This window comes from Nicotiana tabacum, chromosome 1 (genome assembly GCF_000715075.1).
Source record: "Nicotiana tabacum cultivar K326 chromosome 1, ASM71507v2, whole genome shotgun sequence".
Lineage (NCBI taxonomy): Eukaryota > Viridiplantae > Streptophyta > Magnoliopsida > Solanales > Solanaceae > Nicotiana > Nicotiana tabacum.
The window spans coordinates 48,913,412-48,933,511 of NC_134080.1; positions in this window are offsets into that span (position 1 = coordinate 48,913,412).

The window sequence follows — 20,100 nt, forward strand, 5'->3', positions numbered from 1 at the left end:
GAGATTGGACAGTTAATATACATGTGACAATATCTGGAGAAGCCTCTACACTCTGGCGACCACTCATAGCATAGAAACAGCTGGGTCCTCTTGAACTTTGAGCACCATCCCTAGCTGCACTACGCCCTACTGGTGCTGGAGAGCCTCGAGCTGGAGGGGGTGCTAAAGATATAGCAGCTGCAGGACTGGATAGATGTGTTGTGCCCATGCCCGCAACCTAGCAGGATACACGACACTCCCTATAAATATGACCTCTCATCCCGCACCTATAACATACTGGCAGGTCTATGTAGCAGATCCCTAAATGCATCCTCCCACACTTGGGGCATGGGGGCCTCTGCTGCTGCTGGAATCTCCCTCCTGATCGGCCCTGCTGGTGCGGCCCCCTGCTGCGGCCCCCTGCTGCACTGATTGGGCCTGAAGTGACTCCTCTGCTGCTGACGGTGTCTTGCTGGTAGTGCAGTGGCCGGAGACTGAGCATAGGACTGAGATGGCCTGACGATCCTCCCCTAAAGACTGACTTTCCCCCACCAAATGAATCTCTAGGATGGTCTGCAGATTGGGCCTTGCTGCTACCCTCTCTCTCCATCTTGTTCTTAACCTTGCGGGCCTCTGTAGCTTGAACAAATGCCACCATCTTTGCATAGTTCATATTAGAATTTAAAGCAGTTGTGGCAGCTTTATTGATAACCAAAGGGCTAAAGCCTTGCACAAACTGGCGCACTCTAGCCTCCATGGTGGGCATCATGTGAATGGAATATTTTGACAAGCGCGCGAACTCTATGTGATAGTCCCACACACTCCTACTACCCTATTTAAGGTTCTCAAACTCCACGGCAGAGGCTACCTTAATCTCGGTATGCAAGAAATGGTCCATGAAAGCATTTGCAAACTCACTCCACCTCGCCGGAGGGCTCCCTCATCATGGGAATCCTCCCACATCTCATACCATGAATATGCCACCCCTTTCAAGCGATAGGAGACAAAATCTAATCCTTCCGTCTCAGTAGAGCGCATAACCCAGAGGGTCTTATACATATCATCAACGAAATCCTGAGGGTCTACCTCAGGATTAGTAACTATGAACACTGAAGGATATAACTAGAGAAACCCGTTCACCCTAGAACCTGTAGAATCCCCTTGTTGACTAGAAGTTGTGGGTGCAACATTAGACCATTGGGCCAGAGAAGCCACTAACTGTATCAGCATCGGATAGCTCCCCTAAGATCCCCATCAGAAATACCATAACTGGAAGCTGGTATTAGAGGTGGAACAGGAATATCGGTGGGAGGGATCGTTGCACCCTTAGTAGATGTAGGGGCTGGTACAGTCTGTTCCAGTATAGAAGAATCAGGCAGTGTAATAGTCGGGGGATTATCCTCACCCGCACCGTCAAGTAAAGAATCAACAGCCACTTCTGGGGTGGCATTGGCTTCTTGGCCAATTCTTGCTTTCTTCTTAGGTGCCATTTACTGAAAGTTAGAACAATGCAAGAGTTAGAGGAGACCAGCCTCAAATTCATATCTATCTGATGGGTTTTCAATGTCTTTGTCTTATGATTTTATGATCTAACAAACTTACTGTCAAGAACTAGATAGGGAACCTCACACACTTGGTACATATTGCTAATGAACGAATTACATCCAGAACTCTAGCTAATGTGAACTGCTGCAAGTGTAGAAAATAGAGAAACAAGACAAGGACCTAATCCCTTGTGTTTCCCTGACAGCAGTACGAAAGTCAACTGTGCACAGCTAGAAAGAGACTGCCACAGAAACAGTGCACACAGTGCAGTAGTTTTGCAATCACTTGTCTTTTGACCAACCAAGTGCTTACATCATTCAAGTGATTTCATCAAAGGTGTATTAACAAGATCATTATAACAAAACATCACTTGAACACTTGAGAATTCACTTCAAGCATTCAAGCCTTCTGCAAACAGTGAACTTAATTCTCAAGAGCCCAAAGAACAAAGTAAAACGCTACTACAGACCAGTTCCTAAATCTAGTATTTTGTTGTCCTTAGTCGAGTTGTAACTTTGTTATTGTTCTTATTGTAATTCCTAAATTGCTTAGCTAGAAGCGTTACTTAGGAACCCTTTTGTAAAACCATAAACCCTTTGACTTTGTGTCGTGACTAGAGTTAGTCATGAGTTAAAGTCTTTGTCATAGGTGTATTGCAAAGTGGCTTGTAATAGGTGTATTATGAGTTAGTGAGGGATTAAGAGTTTAATTCCTAGATTGCATACGTATTAATCTAAAAGTTGCTCATAGTGAAGTTGAAATCCTACCAGTGTATGTCGTGGTTTTTTATCCCTTTGAGCTGGTATTTTTCCACGTAAAACTCCCTGTCTTATTTACTTACTATTTTATTAGTATTCTCAGTAGAAACTCGTAGAGGACCTGGTACTCTATAGTTTGGTGGAATCATATAAACTATCACTATCGCACGATATAGATCAACAAAGAAGGGTATTATTCCTAAATGTCCACATAGCCCCCTAATTATAGATGTGGTCGACAACACACCATTAAGAAGAGCTCTACCAGACATGGTTCCGAGACATCCTAGGACATTTTAAAACCTTAGGCTCTGATACTAAATTTGTCACGCCCAACCTCGGGGAGCACGACCGGCGATCAACCGAGTGGACCTAGTTGAGCAAGCCTGTTAGACACTTTCTACCCAACCCGCTTATGAACGAGAGAAGGAGTGTTTCCATTAGTTCACATAGTAGAAGGATAAAATATTTACAACATTGCCAATTCATTACATTTTACTACATTATTGTTATGTTTCTGAAATACATACACTTTACAATATAGTGGAACAAGAGTCCAAAACATGTTATAATCCACCTGACTTTCTAACACCCATACACAACCCACAAAAATGTCTACGAAGCCTCTAAAGATATGAAAGACAATTATGATAATGCCGACAAGAAGGCACCGACAATACCTCAAAACGTGGTAAACATATAAACAAAAGTTGCACTACATGACCTCGGGAAGAAAGGGGCTCACCAAGGTTTTTGGGAAGATGATGATGATATACCACTAGCTGCGATCAACACTATCTGGTATGGAACCACCTACATCCATTTAAAGATGTAGTGCCGCCGGCAAAAGGGACGCTAGTACTGTCGAATAATACTAGTATGTAATGCTAAACACCAATCTTAATAGAATGAACAATGAAACAAAGAGGAAGCAGTCGTGATGTAAAATAAGAGCTTCAAACAAATATTAAAACATCAAGTAAGGATCACATAAGTTTTCGGTTCAATTTCCATCTTGTTAGGTTGGTAACCTTAGTGCCAGTGCCACAATCCACAATACCAATGTGTTCTTACACGGAGTCCGAGACTCGATCGGTTAGGTCATCTCATTTGAGACATCAACCATATCCACAATTTCAATCATCATTTCCAGCACAATTACTACAATGTGTGCGGCATGGCGTCCGATCATAGCCCGATCGGCTAGGCCATCTCACTTGAGACATCATTCTTTCAATCGTTCATCTCACTTCACATTTCTTTCCCATCTTTCAATACATTGGCACCAGTGGCATCATTTATTAAGTCGTTCTTGGCACTTGGCCGTATTTTACAATCTAAGTTTCCCTTTTTATACATTCAAATACAATTATCATCAACATCAATAAGTGTGATGACCCAAAGGGCCATCACCTGTTTTCTTACCCATTATGTTCTTTTGAGGCCTTGAAAACCTCATTTAGAGTTGCTTCTATTTGCGTGCGCAGTCCGAGCGCAAAGCCGGAAAGCTTAAATATGAAATTCTGTGAAAAATGCTAAGTTTTGATGTTAAAATGAATAAAATTTGACTTCGGTCAACATTTTGGGTAAACGGACATGGACCCGCGATTTGGCCATCTCGGAGGGTCCGTAGGAAAATATGGGACTTGGGCATATGCCCGGAATCGGATTCCGAGGTCCCAAGCCCGAGAAATGAATTTTTGAGTAAAATTGTTTTCTTAAATTGTTAAGGAAAATTGAAATGAAAATTGATTAGAACGTGTTGGTATCAAGCCCGTATTTTGGTTCCGGCACCCGGCACAGGTCTTATATGTGATTTAAGAGGTTTCTGTAAAGTTTGGTTAAAATCGAACGTCGTTTGACGTGTTTCGGACTTGAATTCCTAAATTTGAACTTGATGAAGTTTTTGAAAATTTCAGTGATCTTGAGGTTTAATTCAATGTTCATGATGTTATTTTGGCGATTTGATTACATGAATATGTTTGTAGAATATTTTTGAGGTTGTGTATATACTTGGGTTAGAGTTTCGAGGGCTCGGGTGAGTTTCGAGTAGGTTTCGGGATGCCTTAGGCTTAAAAAGATCAGATGTTGCAGGTTCAGGAAATATTGCAGGTCTCTGAACCCTCTTGCGCGGTCCGCGAGAAATCGCATGCGGCCGCGAAGGGGCCAGCTCGGTTGCGGTCGCCTTTGAGCGGTCCGCGGTAGATGCTATGCGGCCGCGGCCGGCTTTGTGTAGTCCTCATAGAGCTATGATCTGCAGGTCTTCAGGGAGGCCTGTGCGGCCGCGGTCCTTTTTGTGCGGTCCGCACAGAGAGTTTCAGAGGGGTATAAATTCACGTGGATTTGAGTTATTTTACACTTTTCAAAACCCCAAAACGTAAGAGGCGATTTTCTAAATAACTTTTCTTCTCCAAAACGATTGGTAAGTGATTTCTAACTCATTTTCTTCACTTTTTAACATCTTTTAACATGATTTCAACTTCAAATCAAAAAAATTCATGGGGAAATTGGGTGTTTGGGTAGAACCTAGGTTTTCTAAATTGGGTACTTGGACCTCAATTTGAGGTCCGATTTCAAAACAAACCATATATTTGGATTTGTGAGGGAATGAGTAACCGGGTTTTGGTCCGAACCTCGAGTTTCGACCACGTGGGCCCGAGGGCATTTTTGACCTTTTTGGGTAAAACCTTGTAAAACTTGTTTTCATGCATTGGGGTTGACTCATTTAGCATTTATTGATGTAATTAAGTAACTTATGACTATATTCAAGCGGATTGGTGGTGGATCAAGTGGTAAAGCTATAATTGAGACTTGAGTGGTGTTCAAGGCATCGAGGTAAGTGTTTGGTCTAACCTTAGCTTGAGGGATTAGGAGTGGAGTCATATTTGCTACTTGCTTCTTGTTGAGTACGACGTATAGGCATGGTCACGAGTATCTATACGTTGGTGTCGAGCATGACCATGAGTCTTAAATTGAAAGTGGTTGTGTCCTTAAATAACATTTCAGATGCTTTAATTAATGATCTTCTATATTGCGCAAAGAATTGTTCTATCCTCGCAGATCTTATTTATGTTTGAGCATTGTCATTATTTGGGCTGAGTACAAGCTAAGTTAAGATTGGTTATAGCTGAGTCTCCCTTGCCGGGATGATTGTTTCGATATCTTTGTTCCCTTGCCGGGAAACTATTATATTGCTTTTGTTCCCTCGCCAGGAGTTTATTATATCCCAAGCTTATCGGGTGTTCATCCAGTTTTCCATGTATGGATGTTGCGGAAGTAACACGCCGACTCGTCCCATGTGTTAGACTTCAGTAGTATTCAGCTGGATGAGAGTCTGGGTTATGAGGAGGAACCAGTTGCCATTATTGATAGGCAGGATCGCCAGTTGAGATCCAAGAGGATTCCGTGGTAAAGGTCCAGTGGAGGGGCCAAACAGTTGAGGAGGCGACCTGGGAGTCCGAGGAGGACATGCAGAGCAGATACCCCCATCTTTTTCCTAGCTTATGTACTTTTCTATGTCTGTTTGAGGACAAATATTTGTTTAAGAGGTGGAGAATTCAATGAACCAATTAGTCATTTTTCTTTTAGGACCCCATTCCCCTAAATAAGTCTTCTCGTGCTTGCTTTAACTAATTTACGACCTGCGGGGATGGTTGGTTCGGGATTTGGAAGAGTTTGGGTTGAAATAGGCACACCTGATTCCCTAAGATTTTCTTAAAAGGCTAAGTTTTACTTTGGTCAACATATCGAGTAAATGGACCCGGACTTGTGTTTTGACGGTCCAGGAGGGTCCGTAGGAAAATATGGGACCTAGGCATATGCTCGGAATCGAATTCCGAGGTCCATAGCCTGAGTAAGAATTTTTATTAGAAATTGTTAAACTCAAATTCTAAGGATTTAATGAAATTGAATAATGCTTGATCATGTTGGTATCGGGCCCGTATGTTGGTTCTGGAGCCCGGTACAGGTCCAATATAGCGTATAAGCCTTGCTCGCAAAATTTAGTGTCAATCCGAGTAGCATAAGTATGTTTCGGCGCGTTAGAAGTGAATTTAAAAACTTGAAGTTCATAAGTTTGATTCAATTGGTTTTAAGGGGTGATTCTTAGATTTAGCGTTGTTTCAGCCATTCCGAGGGTTCGAGCGAGTCCGTTTTATAATTTCTAACTTGTTCGTATGTTCGGACGGAGTTGAGGGCCTCGAGCATCAATCGGACGAGACTCGAGTGATGTTGGAACAAATGGCAAGGAGCTGAAGCTCCAGCTACCTGTCATAACCGCACCTGCAGTTGGTCAACCGCAGGTGCGGTTGACACATCGCAGAAGCGGCCAAGGGAAAGAGCCCAGGAATCGCAAATGTGGCTCTTTCTCCGCAAAAGCGGTTTCGCAGGAGCGGCTCCAATGCCGCAGAAGCTGTCCCAACTCCCTGGCCCAATTTCGCACATACGGACCCCCTCTCGCAGAAGCGAGACCGCAGATGTGGTCCCTTAACCGCAGGTGCAAAAATCGCTGAAGGTAGTGCCTTCATTTAATACGGGAATGTGTCATTTTTTACACATTTCCACCATTGTTTGGGGGATTTGGGAGCTTCCAAAGAGAGATATCTCACCTAGAATCTTGAGGTAAGTTCATCCCACTTATTTTTAGTTTAATACTTGAGTCTTGGGTAGATTAATACACAAAGATTAAAGAAAAATCATAGGGTTAGAGCAAAACCTAGGGATTTGATAAAAGTTAGATTTAACCACGAAATTTGTTATGAAATGAAGTAGAAATCATATATTATTGATCCTTAGGTTACAAAGAACAACTTTATTCGAAAAATTTCGAAATCCGGGCGCGTGGGCTCGGGGTCAAATTTTAGAAAACATGTGTTTAGAGTTGGAAAGTTTCTTTAATAGTTAGAATGCGAACTTGTGAGCTTGTATTGACTAGTTCCTACCTCGTTTAATTAGTTTTGGATCGGTCGGCTCCAAATTGAGGTTTAAGCATGTTCTTGGTATTGGAAGTACGCTTCGGAGCGGGGTAAGTCTCCTTTCTAACCTTGTAACAGTGAATTGTCCTCATAGGTGTAATAATTGAACAAATTACCACTAAATGTGAGGGCTACGTACGCACTAGGTGACGAGAGTCCGTACGTAGCTACTACTATGTTAATTGTCCGGGTAGTTTAGGACCAGTATCATGCCATATTTGTAAATGTTTATATCCTTTCATGCTAATGAGATCACTTAAGATATGCTAGAGACATGGAAATGATTCTATGTGAACGTATGCACTTGTTTGAACACTTGTATGAATTATTTGAATATAAATGCGCCTTTATGCACTTTCTTGATAATAATTGATATTTGTGGATCGGGCCGATCGCCTCGGTAGAAATAGATGCATCTATGGTTCGCGCCATTCGATCCTTTGGCAATATACAGTTTCTTTTCTGTTGGATCGGGCCGTATGATCTCGGCATAACGTGCGCATGATATTTATGTGAAATCTTATTCATGACTAACTTTGTTAAATGCTCTGAAATATAAATGGCTAACTGTGAAATTATCTAGGCATGGCTCATCACTTCTTGCTATACATTGATATTATCTGTGACATGCATGCTTAGTATAAAACTTTATTATATTATTTGACCCTAGTAAGTATCAAGTCGACCTCTCGTCTCTACTTCTTCGAGATTAGACGGGATACTTACTGGATACATATTGTTTATGTACTCATACTACGCTTATGTACTTAATTGTATAGGATTTGAGGCAGGTACATCAGGCTATCAGACTGGTGCACGTTCCTGATCATAGTCCGAGACTTCCACGGTGAGCTGCTCCCTTCCTATGCCGTTTAGAAGCTTGATGGAGTCTCTCTTTACTTTTGGATGTCTACTCTATTTTAGGAAGTAGGATAGATTTACACTTTTGTATATTCTACTAGATGCCCTCGTACTTGTAACGTCAGGTCTTGGCACACACATCAGTAGACTATTCTTTTGGGAATTGTATAATTATTTTTGGTACATTACTAATTATCACTTATTTTAACTTCAAATTAAGAAATTGCTATATTTGTTTTGGTAAAGTAAGATGAGAACTTATTAATATTTTCGCGTTGGCTTGCCTGACAATGGTGTTGGATGCCATCATGACCTATAATGAAATTGGGTCGTGACATGACGAATCATTAACTCACATTATCTTCGAATGCCCAATAGCCAAGGCCTTTTGGGAGAAAGTAAGCCCACGAAACTAAATTTCGGACTACAACTCTGACCGCTGGCTTATTAATCTTAAAGAATGGACCATTCATGTGGACCACCTAAACATCACTTGAAACGAATTCTTCCCGTTTTCTATTTGGCACCTTTGGTTGAACAGAAACAATAACCATTTCAACAACCTCTCTAAGCTTCTTACCCTAAATTTTTTGACTATAGGTTGTATGGAATATAAATACACCACTATGTCTACTACCAATAACATCAACACCTCCCCAATAACGGTGAAATGGAGCCCCGCATTGTCAACATAGCAACAATGATGGGATGTTCAAGGGTAACTATAACAAAAGCGAGATTGGTGAAATATTTCGGGATAAATTCGGAAACTGGATCCTGGGCTACAAAATACCCGCTTATGGATACACATCCACATACATGGAATTCTCTGCTCTAATAAGTGGACTTCTCCTAGCAAAAAATCATAATTTCAATAGCTTAGAAATTGAAAATGATGCTACTGAAATACCTTAATTGCTTTTCAATAATAATTGTTTGCTCTACTCTAACCTTGTTAATGAGTGCAGGTTCTTACTGAAGGAGCTAGAGAATCCAATGATCCGGCACAATTTCCGTGAGGGGAACAGACTCGCTCATGATTTGGCAAAGGAAGGGTCCAAGCAATCAAGTAATACTCCCTTATTAACAATGCTCCACCCACCGAATTTTTTTGGAAGTTGCTTCAGCAAGACAAAGTTGGGGCACCTACTATTAGACTAGTATCTACCAATATACTAAAAAACTACTAAACAAACTAGCCGAACTTGGGAACCTTAATAGTTTTTGTAATATGGCTAGCGGCCATTTTGGATGCCTCTACTGAGGCATCATATATATGTAATGCTACTACTTAATTAAAATATAAATTTTGTCGTTCTAGCCACACAAAAAAACTTCATAAGATTAATATTCTTTCAAATTGTCCGCACATCGCGCGGGTACTAACATCTATATCTTCTGTATATTATTAAAAGGAAAGGTAAAAGGCTCCACATCCTCACAATAGGCAACTTGGCAATTTACGACAAAGTTAGTTAGGTTAAGTAATAATTAGTTTTCTTTTTGAATTTAAATTTTAAAAAAATTAAATTATGCATTATGTATTGTTAATAATTAGTTACTCTCTTTGAGTTAACAAATTTGGAGTTTTAAAGAAAAATATAGAACAAAAAAATTATTCAATGACTATATAAGTCCCTTTAATTTAATAATAATTTTATTATTAGGTATGTCGTATTAACAAATAAGATGACAATTGAAATTTTTAAAGCAATACGATCTAATATGTTCAAACAAATCCGATTACAATTTAATTTAATTAATATTTTTTAATATTGATCGCGCATCGCACAATTACGACCACTAGTTATTACTTGGATAGTTAGACAGTTGTTGTCCCAACATTCACGTGATTGCTTAGTATATCATACTCTCTATTTTTCACTCAGGTTTCTCTCTACAACGGCTTCGAACAAGATCTTCTTTAACTTGAATGGCTCTTTGAGACTACATCCAATATTTTGCAAGCAGTATGTAAATGTAAGCATCTAAGTTTCATCTGTATGTTTCATATGAGGTACTTCATTTTTATGCGAATTACAACCACCGAATAGGTGTGGACACACCTTATCCAAGACCGCTTGGTCGGGAAATTGTATTAAATATAACTATAAATAATATGCAAAATCAAACAGATATAGATAATTTTATGAGAGAGATTGGTACACTAGCGCTCTTTACAGCCTACCGGTCGGCTGCAGTACATGTATCATGAAGGATTTGGGTTTGAACCTTAACTTGGTTATGAATTTTGAAATTTTAGCCGCATTTGTTTCTAAATAGATAGGCAGGAATCGAGAGCTTTGGACTTCCCTATTCTTGTAACGGGTAAGCCAAAAGAGCTCTAAAGGTTAATTGAGAAAGGGCATCCAAAAAACAAGTGATTAGAGTCTCAATTCCTGCATTGCATAAAGAGCAAACCATATTGTCCAAACAACCCCATAGTGCTAAACTTTCTTTACTAAGTAGCCTGCCATATGTAGCTAGATACGGAATAAAGGTCCATTTTTGGTGATGAAATATTGTTGCAAACCAATCACCTCTAAACTTCAGATATACATGTTCAAATATAGAAGTGCTCAATATTCAATACATCACCTTCTAGCCAGCGAGCTTCCCCATAGTATTTTCTAGCTTTCAATATTTTCTAAACTAGCCATGAGGCCTGTTGGGTTGTGCTTCCCATATTGTTCAATAAAGAAATTGTTAAATGTTTACTATGAAAATGGTAATAATAATTAAATTTGTTTATGGAACTCTAAAAATATGTAATCTATTTTTATGCTAGTTGTTAAAGTAGTTGATGCTAGATATATGAAGATAAAAGATAAAACGCGAACTAGAATAGAGCTATGATCAAACCGAGGGGTTAGCTATCCGGGCCTCGGGCTAACCGATAGGGCCTCGAGGTCGATGCTTGGGCTCGGGCTCAAGCTATCGGGGTAACCGGGAAGGGACTAACAGTTAGAATATAATTAAAGGAGGCTTTTATGGCTGATATCAAGCAATAAATGAAGAACAACTATGAAAGCAATAAAGGAAAGTGATGACCTTGAGCGGGTAAGTTAGAAAGAAAAGAGAGAAAGTTGTTATTTATCTTGTGTAGAAAGGTTGGAGTAACAGAGTTTACAAAATGCCAAGGATCCCCCTTATATAGGAGGGGATATCCAAACATGGTACAAGAGTGCATTAATTATAAAGGTATGGAGATGGGACAGCCAGACACGATACCAGGTTCTGCCAGCGCTATATGTTCATCTTGGGAACTCCCCTCTCCCGTACTATAGCCGTTGGTACACAATGCCCCTCGGGGTCGGTACCCGACGACTCCCGAAGGTGGGTCTCGACCTTGGCTTCGAGCCTCGAGAAGCATGCCCGCGAGGCGACCTAATGACGGGGAAATCAGGCCCCCGATTTTACCGCATACAGATAGTCTCTATATTTCTTAGAGTGAAAGCGGTAAGAAACGATAAGAAACGACCTTGAATTTCTTCCTCCTTCGATGTTCTTGTAATCGGCGACGGCTACGAGGTGCCAAGATGCAACACGCACCCTGCTCCTACAGGTTTCCGCATTGACTATGGCAGTTGGCTGCCTCTTGGCCTCCTTCAATACGCACACGGTGCTTTTATAGATACTCCCCTTCTTCCTTTTTATAACCCATTGTGTGCTCAAACCCCTGATAAGGTTCGTTCTTCCTTTGCTCTCGTTCTCTCTCAGGAACGCACTCTTTTTCTTCCTTCAGAATCTTCTAAGGATGGCGAAAACATCTGCCTCTGCTTCCTAGGAGGTTGCGTGCTCATCCTCTTCATTTCTTTCTCAAGGCGAAGTGGCTACACCTCCTCGTACTGAGGAATGCGTCCCAGGATATTTTGCGATGACCTCCGATTTCAAGGTCGAGAGACCTTCCTCGAAGCCAGAGCGTCACGAGCTCGTGACTCGGTATATCAGCTCGATAATGGACGTCGAGAGAGTGAGGGCTGATTGCCTCTAGAGGGGGATACCGTGCTTGTTGAGATTCCTGCTCGGGAGGAAGATATTACGGCTCACAAAGCCGAATTTCTGAGTGTGTACACCTATCCATTCATTTTGGGGCCGGTGGGGCCATCCTCGCCCCCGATCGACCTCGTAATTCTCGACTTCTGTCGATGTTACCAGGTAACTATGGGCCAAATTCATCCTTCATTCTGGCGCATTGTTTATATGATCAGGCATTACTCAAACGTGATAGAGGAGATGCCCTTCACTCTCAACCACCTGATCCGTATGTATAACCCCTGTCTCCTCCGAGGGGGCTTAATCAAGCTTCGCTGTCGAGCCCCGAGGTCCCTTTTTGCCTGCACCGAAGAGCTTGGGAACGAAGGATGGATAAGCCGATTCGTCCGAGTGAGGACTTCTGACCTGATTCCGGCGGAAAAGATGTCGTTCCTTGAGAAGTGGAATGCTGGGCGTAAGTAAATGCGATGTCGGGTCTTCCTTCGCTTCTTGTTGGCAATATTTCTTCAAGCATCTAAAGATTATGCTCAATTTCTACCCTGGTGCGGTTTCGGACCTACAGGGTTGGGTCGGCCGCTTATACTCAATTTGCCCATATGCCAAACGAGTGTGGCGAGATTTATCCCGATCTCGGTGGGAAGCCAAAGATTATGGTAAACTTTGAACCTTGTTGCATCTGCATACTTTGACGCAAATTGCTATTAGTATCATTCTTCGTTCTTTGTATTTAACTTCTGTATTTGCATAGGTCTGGGGGAAGTCCCTTTGACAAAGGAGGCACCACCCGTTGAAGGGGACGTCCTAGTGCCTGGCGAGAAGAAGAGATGGCAGGGGGGTCTGCCGGTCGGGCCTTCGGAGTTCAAGAGGGTTAAGGCGGAAAAATCCAAGGTTGACCTAGAAGCTCTGACCTCGGAGACGGCAGGAAATCCTCGAGCCGAATGTGAAGGGGAAAGCAACTTCCCAACGGCCCTCGAGGAGCGTATAGACTTGGCCAATCTTCGGGACGTGGGGATGGAGGCTTCCGAACCGGAGCCTGATGCCATTGTGGCCCACCTTTACGGTGGGGAGGCAACAGATAGAGTATTGAGCACTACCCCCAAGTTGGCTGGTGGCCAGAATTCTCCCTGAGTTGAGGCGCCCTTGTTGGGCAGTTCAGAGGGGCCCGGCTTTGGGATCCAAGGTGAACAAGGGACAGAGGCTTTGACTGGTCCTATTAGCCCTGTGATCGTTGTTGATTCCCCTCACGGAGTGATCCTACCGCCGCATGGAGTGCAAGATGCCCCGTGTGAAGAGCCTTATGGAGCAGGTGCACTAGTCAAAGGCGTAGATGCACTTGGGAGGTTGCCGACCGTTCTCGAGGGAGGTCTCGAGGTTGATTCTTCATTCATTTTCGGCGAGATGGGCAGACTTTGCGAGCGGGTAATTTTTGCTAACCTCGTCCGCCGCTCTGGGCTGCTCCGATCTTTGTTTTTCTAACTTGTCCTTTTTCGTGGGTTCAGGCTAAAGCGCTTTATAGCTAGGCTCTCACCCAGTACCAAGATGAGGTGAACCGTCGTGAGCCTGAGAAAGCCTATCTTACCGAGAAGGTTACTCATCCCCCATTTACTATTATTTTGAATCTTTGTGAGATTCTATTGCTTTTAACATCTCGGACCTGATTTGTGCAGTTTGACAAGGAAAACGCCCTGCTGAGAGGGGAGCTTTGGGCCAGAGATGCTGAAATTTCCGAGCTTAGTCGGTACATAAATGAAATGACTTCTGAGAGGGACATCCTCCAAGGGAAGGTAACCTTAGTCGAGCGTCAGCTCTGGGATGCGAAGGAGGATAGTGACAAGCACAGAGGTCTCCATTCCGAACTGGTGGTTGCACTGTCTCGGATCAAAGCCGAAGCCGAGGCACTTGTATCCTCGCACGGGGATGGAGCTATTGTCGCAAATGCTTGCATTAAGAGGGCGTTTAAGGGGACTAGCCCGAATTTACCTCGAGCTGTGGATCGTGCCTGGCCGGTTTCCCAAAAGTAGACCATTAGAGGTATGTCGGATGGCGGCTCGGGTGGTGCTAAAAATGAGGGTGGATCCCCGGAGAGAGAAGATGCCATTTAGAAGGGGTCGTCGGGGGACTCGTAGTTGTCAGGGTTCAACCCTTGGGGAGCCATTGAGAATGTAGGCTCGGCAATATATTAGGATCCTATTTATTTTCCTGTCGATTTCCCTGTTTGTATATAGTACTTTCATACTGGCATATGTATAAAGTAAACCTTGTGGCTTTGTTTCTTCCACTCCCCTTTTTTGTCCGGAATTCGGCTGGGTGTTCTTGTTTTTAGAGTTGGAAAGAATTTATAGATTCGTGATACGGCCTTGGGGCTCGTTAGGTAGGCTCAGGGGCTTTTACGGTCCTGGTCGATGCGACATTTAATGTAAGCTGGCATTAGAGCTCTTAAGCTTCTCTCAACTGTTTTAGGTTTATTCTCCGAGTCGGGCTTTGTCTCGAGCTTATTCAACCCTCAAGCTTCAGTATTTGCATAGGCGGGCAACAATGGTTCTCGCATTTTGCCTTTGGGCATTTGTGTTTTAACTATTTTGGGTTCAGTCTCCAAGGCAGGTTTCGACTCGAGCGCTATTGACCCTCAAGTTTGTATTTGCGTGGGCTGGCGACGACGGCTCTTACGCTTTGCCCTTAGGCATGTATAGTTAACTATTTTGGGTTCGGTCTCCGAATCAGGTTACGACTCGAGCTCATTTTGATCCTCAAGCTTTCAATATTTTTAGCTGGCGACAGTGGCTCTTACGCGAAGACAGACGTTCAAAATTACCTGATTCGGGAAAGCTATCAGGCTTTAAAGGATATGGGAGACCTTTTTTTGGGTTAGTGCGCGCCGACATGCTCAAAATTACCTTTTGAACTTCTTCCATATTAGGAGGGCTCATAAGCATCTTATTATCTTCCTCTGTGACTAGAGAGAGGATGGTCTCAAGGATCTCATCTTCAAGCACCGAACCTTGAGAAGAAAGTAATGTATGAAATAAATTGAGAGCTTCCTGCCATACAGAGACAAGTTCTGAATTTGGTTCAAGGTGCTTATTCTCTATCTTTCTTCGTAAAGCAGAAGTTTTTCAAGGTTACTCTTGGCCGAATCTAACGGAATTTTCTTATCAGCAGACCAACTCTGTTCAAGAGCAAATTGGCCTTCTTCATTTTCGGCATTTCTATATTCTGAAATAGTTCGCCAATTCAGTGCTTTTGGTCGTTGCGACCTTTTAGTGTGTGGCCCTGAGGCTCGTTAGGCTGGCGACAATTGCTCTTACGCTTTGCCCTTAGGCATATGTAGACTTTTTTTTCCTCTCATTAAGGACTTTTTGAAATAATTTTGCCTGACCCATCATCGGTTCGGGAAGAACCCCGATTTCAATTCGTTTTCGGCGATGTTCGAGCACTTCGGAAGGTTTAGCTCGTAGGCTGAGTAGCTCGAAGCCCTATGATTTAGAGCTGACATGGTCGAAGCTCGTTTGTTGGTCGAGGGTATCCTGTTTAACCGGTTCTTTTTGAAGTAGATTTGAAGTAATGGCGTGTGATTTATAGTGACGGTCGGGCGTCCCCGAGTCGCGTTCATTCGGCTGGTACAGCTGTATGACCATAGTCATTTTTGTTTGGCCGGAGCCATTTCTGATCCCAGTGTGGTAGTTTAGGCATCTATATCGAGGGTATGCCCTTTTGGGAGTCTTACAAATGCGACATATAGCCTAAACTTCGGGATTGAGTTTATGCCTGCAGTAAGGTCTTACAAAAATTTCATGTCTTTTGAGGTCTTACAGTATTTTCATGCCTATTGAGGTCTTACAGTATTTTCATGCATGTTGAGGTCTTACAGTTTTTCATGCCTATTGAGGTCTTACAGTTTTTCCATGCCTGTTGAGGTCTTACAGTTTTTCCATGTCGTTGAGGTCTTACAGGTGTAGTTGTTGATACTCAGTGCGAGTATTTATTTGAGATCTAGTCTGCCCTCTTGGGGTCTTATGGCCCCAGGTTTTTTAATGAATGGCGATTGGTGATAGTCTCCGAGTCATCGAGTTTGCTTAGGCTCGGAGGCCGTTACCCGTAAGCTCGGAGTTACCTCATTGAGGGCTTATGAATATGGAGCTCTGACCCTGAGGCCATGCGGGTGCCGAATTATTGACTCTAGTCTCCGAGTATTTCAGAGCGTTCTCGGCGGAGGGATCCTCACTATGTAAATGCTGAATTTTCTTTGGATTACAAGATGCTTTGGCGAAAGATATTCTTTGATTGTTTGGCATAAGTACATGTTGTTTTGTTGCCGTGAGCCCGGCTTGTGCGGACACGGCTCTTTTGACTGTTTGGCCCGGTACATTGTTTCCTATTGGAATTTAGTTAGTCGTTCCCTGGTTCCTCCGAGTGGAGGACCTTTCAATAGGGTGCCCTCCAGTGTTCGGGGTTGATTGCAAAAGAAAGCCTTGTAATCTTTTTGGGTCCTCCTTAGGTAGCGCGTGGATGTTGCCTTGTTAAAAACCTTGTCGATGAAACCCTTTTTGGGACAAAAGCTCAGTCGAAGGAAAAGAGTGCAACGTTTGCTCGAGGATTTTTATGGAATTTTTTGATCGGGTGCCCTAGAAGTAATACCGTTTTAGCATCAACATATTCCAGTTGCTCGGAAGATGTTCACCCTCTATGGTGCCAAGCTTATAGGATCCCTTGCCGACTTTTCCAAGGACACGGTACGGTCCTTCCTAGTTCTGGCCCAGCTTCCCTTCATTAGGGTTTTGAGTGTTGAGAGTAACCTTCCTTAGGACTAAGTCCCAGATCCCAAAGTACCAGAGATTTTTTCTCCTGTTATAGTATCTTTCGATTCTCTGCTTCTGGGCAGCCATCTGGATCAGTGAGGCTTCTCGCTTTTCATCAAGTAGTTCGAGGGCCGTTGTTATGGCCTCGTTGTTCGAGTCCTCAATAGTGTGCTAAAATCTGGCGCTCGGCTCCCCGACTTCCACTGGTATCAAAGCCTCGGCGCCGTATACTAGAGAGAAAGGTGTTTCCCCGGTGCTTGATTTTGAAATTGTTCAATATGCCCATAGCACCTCGGGCAGCGTTTCTCTCCATTTTCCCTTGGCGCTTTCTAATTTCTTCTTTAAGTTCTGAATGGTGGTTTTATTCGTGGATTCGGCCTGGCCATTTGCACATGGATGGTAAGGCGTCGACAGGATTCTCTTGATTTTGTTGTCTTCAAGGAACTGTGTTACCTTGACCCCGATGAACTGCCTTCCATTGTCGCACGTTATTTCGGATGGGATTCTGAATCGGCGTATGATGTGATCCTATATGAAATTGATGACTTCCTTTTATCTTATTTTTTGAAGGCCTGTGCTTCCACCCATTTTGAAAAGTAGTCAGTCATAAATAAAATGAATCTTGCCTTACCGGGTGCCGTCAGCAAAGGGCCGACGATGTCAATTCCCCATTTCATGAATGGTCATGGCGATAAAACTGAATGTAATTGCTCGTCGGGTTGGTGGATCATGGGAGCGAATCTCTGGCATTTGTCGCACTTTTGGACGAATTCTCTGGTGTCTTTTTCCATGATGTCCCAATAGTAGCCTGCTCTAATCACCTTCCGGATCAAAGAGTCGGTGCCGGAATGATTTCCACAGATACCCTCGTGGATCTCTCAGAGTACGTAATATGTGTCATCTGGCCCTAAGCATACCGCCAGGGGGCCATCAAAAGTTCTCCTGTACAGAGTCTCATTTTCGTCGAGCGAGAACCGGGCTGCTTTGGTTCACAGGGCCCTCAACTCTTTTGGATCTGCGGCAGCTTCCCGTCTCTTAAATAATCAATATACTTATTTCTCCAATCCCATGTTAGACTAGTGGAATTAATCTCTACATGACCTTCCTCGACCACTGATTTAATCAATTGGACAATAGCTCCGGGGAGTAGGTCCTCTTCTTCAGCAGAAGATCCCAAATTTGCGAGGGCATCTGCTCGCTATTCTGCTCTCGAGGTATATGGACTAAGGTCCATTCTTTGAAGCGACGTAATGCGATTTGGATTTTGTCCAAGTACCTCTGCATCCTGTCCTTTCGAGCTTCGTAGCTCCCATTCACCTGGCTTACTATGAGGAGCGAATCGCATTTCACCTCGACGGTCTCGGCTCCCAAGCTTTTGGCCAATTCTAAACCTGCAATGATAGCCTCGTACTCGGCTTTATTGTTAGTCAATTTTGCGGTTTTTATGGATTATCTTATTACGCCGCCAACGGGTGGCTTTAGGACTATACCGAGCTCGGATCCTCTTATGTTTGTGGCACTGTCTGTGAATAGGGTCCATACCCCGGAGGACGTGCCTAATTAAATAAAAGTTCCCTCTATACCTCGGGTATGAGGGATGGCGAGAAATCATCCACGAAGTCCACCAGAATTTGGGACTTAATAGCTGTTCGAGGTTGAAACTCGATATCATACCCTCCGAGTTCGATGGCCCATTTGGCCAATCAGCCTGATATCTCAGGTTTATGCAGTATGCTCCGGAGGGGTTACGTCGACAGAACACGGATACGGTGACATTAAAAATAGGGCTTCAGCTTACGCGAGGCGCTTATCAGCGCGAGAGCCAATTTTTTTACATGGGGATACCGGGTTTCGGCGTCCCCCAGGGTTCGACTTACATAATAAACAGAAAATTGTGTACCTTTCTCCTCTCGAACCAGTACGCTGCTTACCGCTATTTCAAACACGGCCATGTACAGGTATAGTGTTTCATCCTCCTTTGGAATGTGCAGCAAAGGTGGGCTAGTCAGGTATTGCTTTAGTTCTTCTAGGGTGTGTTGGCATTCTGGAGTCCATTCAAAGTTGCTCTTTCTTTTGAGTAAAGAGAAGAAATGATGGCTTTTGTCTGATGACCTTGATATGAATCTACCCAGGGCCGCTATCCGCACTGTTAGCCGTTGGACGGCCTTTACATTCTTCGCCACCGTGATTTCTTCGATGGCCTTTGTTTTGTCGGGATTGATCTCGATCCCCCTGTTTGAAACCATGAAGCCCAGGAATTTGCCCGAACCCACTCCGAAGGCGCACTTCTCGGGGTTGAGCTTCATGTTGTAACTTCTGAGGATGTAGAAAGTTTCCTACAAATGGGTCAAATGGTCCTCTGCGCGCAGGGACTTACCTAGCATATCATTAATATATACCTCCATTGATTTACCTACTTAATGCTCGAACATTTTATTAACTAGGCGCTGGTACGTTGCCCCTGCATTTTTTAGCCCGAAGAGCATTGTAAGCACGTGATTTTTGCCCTATATGAGAATTACTCCCAAAAATTCAAAAATAAAATGATTTTTCTTTGGTGTGCAATTTTGTGATATTTTGAATAATTATTTGTATTTGTCTGTGCGTGTTTATTTGCTAAATTAATAAAAATACAAAAATATGTCGCATTTTGCATGTAGGATTTAATTCTACAATTGTTAGTAATTAAATTTGTTTTTCAAAAATTAAAATTACAAAAATAGGCATCGTTTGCATTTTTAGCATTTAATGTCCAAATATACAATTTTATGCTTAATTATTACTTAATTGTGCGTTAATTATTATTGGGAGTTAATTTGCGCTTTTATAACTTAATTTAATTCTTAATAATAGTTTAAGTATTTTTATAATTTAGTTTTAGAGAAATAAAAGAAGAAAGAGAGCGAAAATATAAAGAAAGTCGGAATTGAGCCTCTTCTTCGATTTCAAGCCATATGCCCAAAAAATGGCCCAATCTTCCCTACAACCCAGTCCATTTCGAACTGGGTCGACCCAGTCCATAACCCAACACCCCTATTATCTTACAAACAACACAAAACAAAACAAAAAAAAAGAGGAAAAAACCCTAAAAAAGAAGCAAAGCCATCCGCCCCCCCCTATCATTCTTCTTCTTCTTCCTCAAGCTCACCTTCCTTCCAACCATGGCTGCCCCTCTCCTATTCCCTTCATCCC